At 48.1% G+C, this 4,597-nt stretch overlaps 1 pseudogene; it reads right to left on the bottom strand.

Moving 5' to 3' along the window:
• Positions 1–3,816: 3,816 nt before the first annotated feature.
• Positions 3,817–4,391, bottom strand: LOC108291526 (annotated as a pseudogene).
• Between the last annotated feature and the right edge of the window lie 206 nt (positions 4,392–4,597).

The raw sequence follows: 4,597 nt of genomic DNA, 5'->3' as shown, positions 1-4,597 counted from the left end.
AAAAAAAAAAAAAAAAAAAATTAGGTGCAGTAGTACATGCTTGTAATACTTGAAAGTCTCAGGTGGGTAGACCCATTGAGTCCATGAGTTTGAGGTTTCCATGAGCCATGAATGCACCATTGCACTCCAGCCTCTGACAGAGCAAGACCCTTTCTTTTTTTTTTTTTTGAGACGGAGTTTCACTGTTGTTGCCCAGACTGGAGTGCAATGGCACAATCTCGGCTCACTGCAACCTCCGCCTCCTGGGTTCAAGCCTCAGCCTCCCAAGTAGCTGGGACTACAGGCATGCATCATCATGCCCAGCTAATTTTTGTATTTTTAGTAGAGACGAGGTTTCACCTTGTTGACCAGGATGGTCTCAATCTCTTGACCTCGTGATCCACCCACCTCAGCCTCCCAAAGTGCTGGGATTATAGGCATGAGCCACCGGGCCCAGCCTTTAACTTTCTTAATAAACTTGCCTTTACTTTGCACTGCAGACTTGTCCTGAATTCTTTTTTTCCTCCTGAATTCTTTCTTCTGCAAAATCCAAGAAACCTCTCTTGGGGTCTGGATCAGGACCCTGTCCAGTAACATATTTTTGGTGATCATGAAAGGACAACAGGCATTTTTGGGTGGAGCAGAACCTCTTTCTGCCAGATCTGAAGGTACAGATGCATCAGTTATTTCTCTCTCTAGTCCACCTGAAAGCTCTACTGAGAACCCTCATCCCCTCCTTGTTGCCCATCTAGTCCCACACTACACCCACTATCCCCTGTGGAACTTAGCCCAGCAAGTACCACTCATAGTGGAGCCTCCTATCAACCTCCAAACGGAAACCTTTGTCCACTGAGAGAGGTGGCAAACAGGGAAGAAGGCACTGTGAGAGTATATGTCCTCTTTTCTATGTCTGATGTGGCTCTATGTGAAGAGAAGTTTGGTTTTTTCTCTGAAGATTCAGGAAAATTCATAGATGAGTTTGAGGAATTAACTCAAACCTATATTTTAACTTGGCAGGATCTGCATGTTTTGTTGTTTCTGTATTGTACAGTGGAAGAGAAACAATGCATTTTTGGAGACAGCTAGTGCCCACACAGATGAGGCATTGGCTCTTAACCTGAATCATAATATATATTAGGGAGGAGTTATAGCAGTTCCAGATCAAGATCCAGAGTGGAACTTTCAAAGGGGCAGTGAGGACTTGGGGAGGAGAGGTCATATGGTCACTTGTTTATTGGAAGGGATGAAGAAATATATGAAAAAGCCTGTTAACTCTGAAAAGGTTAAGGAAGTTTCTCAGGGTAAAGATGAGAATCCAGCTTTGTTTCAAGGGCATTTAGTTGAGGCAATCAGGAAATACACTCATGTCAACAAAAAATAAAATTAGGTGCAGAGGCTGGGCATGGTGGCTCATGCTTAAGCCCAGGAGTTCGAGACCAGCCTGGGCAACATACTGAGAGTCCATGTCTTATTAAAAAATAAAGTTAGCCAGGTGCAGTGGCTCACGCCTCTAATCTCAGCACTTTGGGAGGCCGAAGCGGGTAGATCATCTGAGGTCAGGAGTTTGAGACAGCCTGACCACCGTTAGCCAGGCTTGGTGGTGTACGCCTGTAATCCCAGGTACTCGGGAGGCTGAGGCAGAATTGCTTGAACAATTGGGAGGGGGAGGTTGCCGTGAGCTGAGATTGAGTCATTGCTCTCCAGCCTAGGCAACAAGAGCGAAGCTCTGTCTAAAAAAAAAAAAAAAAAAAAAATTAGGTGCAGTAGTACATGCTTGTAATACTTGAAAGTCTCAGGTGGGTAGACCCATTGAGTCCATGAGTTTGAGGTTTCCATGAGCCATGAATGCACCATTGCACTCCAGCCTCTGACAGAGCAAGACCCTTTCTTTTTTTTTTTTTTGAGACGGAGTTTCGCTCTTGTTACCCAGGGTGGACTGCAATGGCGCGATCTCGGCTCACCGCAACCTCTGCCTCCTGGGTTCAGGCAATTCTCCTGCCCCAGCCTCCTGAGTCACTGGGATTACAGGCACGCGCCACCATGCCCAGCTAATTTTTTGTATTTTTAGTAGAGACGGGGTTTCACCATGTTGACCAGGATGGTCTCGATCTCTTGACCTTGTGATCCACCCGCCTCGGCCTCCCAAAGTGCTGGGATTACAGGCTTGAGCCACAGCGCCCAGCCTAAGACCCTGTCTTTTAAACAAAAACAAAAAAATTGCAAAAGCTAGGCCCTATCTCCAAGGTTTCTCAGTACAGTTGAGGTGGGGCTTGGGAATTTTCATTCCTAACAAGGTCCAGTTGATGCTGATCCAGGAATCCCACTCCGAGACTAACTGTTATAAAGTAAAGCAAAACCTGCTTGCTGTGTCAGGAGCATGGTTCCCTCAAGAGCGTGGGAGGCTGCGTGAATGGCAAGGCAGCACAGAGGGGGCTTCTGGAGTGCTGCCAGCATTCTTAATTAACTCAGGTAGTGGTCACATAGATACTCACATTACAGTAACATGAAATTGAACGCTAATGTTTTATTATTCACAATAAAAAGTTTTTATTTTATTTATCTATTTTTACTTTACTGTTTATTTTTATTTATTTATTTTATTTTATTTTAATTTATTTATTTTTTACTGTGTATCTGGCTTCTTTAAGAACAAAGTGGGCCGGGCATGGTGGCTCACACCTGTAATTCTAAGACTTTGGGAGGCCGAGGTGGGTGGATCACCTGAGATCGGGAGTTCAAGACGAGCCTGGCCATCATGGTGAAACCCCATCTTGTAAAAAAAAAAAAAGAATGAAGTGATACATGATGTGGGGATTAAAATCAAAAGCATCATTGAACTTCACCTTCGCTCCAACCAGTTGCCCCCAACCCCCCTGCCCCCACCCTTTGTGAGTCCAATTCCTTCCTTAGTGAATGAAGAACTTAAGCCCAAAAGCCCTGGCACAAATTCCAGATTCTCCTGCCCTAGCTTCTTCCCTTCCCCTGTCCCTTATTCCCATTCCTAGAAGAACAGGCACCTCAGTTCCAATGCATGGCAGGGCTGAGTGGTGACAGAGACGGGGGAAAGGCTTCCCCTCAAAGCATAGGGAAAGAGGGCTCCCATAGCCTCGGGTACCAAAATGGGGCCCTGGGGCCAGAGGAAAGAACAATGGGCCCCTGAGAAGGGAGACCCAGTGGCCTGAAAATCCTGTCATTGTGCATAGTCACTGCTTTATCGCTTACCCTTCTGGCACCAGTTACAGAACCACACTCGGGCCACATCCTCTCCAGCCCAAGCTGGAGATCTGTTGCAGTGTGAATTTGTGGGCACACTGGCTGATGTGGCTGATCTGCTGGGCAATGTGGCTAATCTGCTGCAGCGCGGGTTTCAGGCGCTGCAGGAACAAGTTCTCCAGGTCGCCCTTCACTCGGTTCTCAGTACTGGCTCACCATCTCTTTCGGGCCTGCATAATGGTCTCTGTTTTGCAGATCCACTGAAGATCTTTGTTGTTGTCAGCTTCTTCCACCCACTTCTGCAGCAAGGGTGGCAGCTTATACATGTCTTGAAACTGAGCTGCAGAGCCTCAAAGCAGCAGATGGTCACTTGGCTGAACACCTTTCCAAATAGAAGCCCCAGAGGCTGGGCATGGTGGCTCACTCCAGTAATCCTAGCACTTTGCCAAGGTGGGCAGGTCACCTGGGGTCAGGAGTTCAAGACCAGCCTGGCCTGTAACATGGCTTGGTGGTACATGCCTGTAATCTCAGCTACTTGGGAGGCTGAAGCATGAGCATCGCTTGAACCTGGGAGGCAGAGGTTGCAGTGAGCCAAGATCACGCCACTGCACTCTAGCCTGGGCGACAGAGTGAGACCCTGTCTCAAAAAATAATTTTAAAAATTAAAAAAAATAAGAACCCTCAGGGTGAGCCCCACCTGGGCTTGCATATAGCCCAGGGTGATCCTCTTCTGCTTCAGGAGCTTGGCAAATTGCAGAGCTTTGGTGTCCTGGGACTCCTCAAGGTTTTGCTCCTGCGTCTCCTTCTCCAGCTTCATGGCTCCAGCACAGGCAGTGTAAGGCTCTGGAAAGGCCCCTCAGGGTTGCTTTCCACTCTGCCTCCTGCCTCGCCCTCAGGCTGAAAGGTCTGCAAGCTGCCTTAGGGCATTAGTCCCACTCCAACCTAAAGCCCACAGTATGCCATCACTCACAGAACTCATAAGGTGGGGGGCACGTGAGAATCCCCCACACCTCAGAGCCTGGCCCAACCCCCAGCACAACTCTTGGCCCTCCGGGAGGGCCTTGGAAGCTTAGCCAGGTCCAGCTCCAGCCCCCATGGCCCATTACCTCCACCACTTGGAAGGGGCAAGAAGGTGAAATCCAAAGCCAGGGGTCCCATCATGAGGGAGGCTCCCCGAGCCAGGGTCCTGGTGAAATGAGGCAAAAAGTTTTTAAATTAAAAAAAAAAAAACTTATTTTTAAAATGGGGTCTTGCTATGTTGCCCAGGCTGAAGTGCAGTGACTATTCACAGGCATGATCCTGGCTCATTACAGCCTGGAACTCCTGGGCTCAAGTGATCCTCCTGCCTCAGCCTTCCGAGTAGCTGGGACTACAGACATGTGCCACTGTGACCTGCTACACTTTT

This window comes from Cebus imitator, unplaced genomic scaffold, assembly GCF_001604975.1.
Source record: "Cebus imitator isolate Cc_AM_T3 unplaced genomic scaffold, Cebus_imitator-1.0 Scaffold457, whole genome shotgun sequence".
Lineage (NCBI taxonomy): Eukaryota > Metazoa > Chordata > Mammalia > Primates > Cebidae > Cebus > Cebus imitator.
This window is presented reverse-complemented; position numbering and strand designations above follow the sequence as displayed.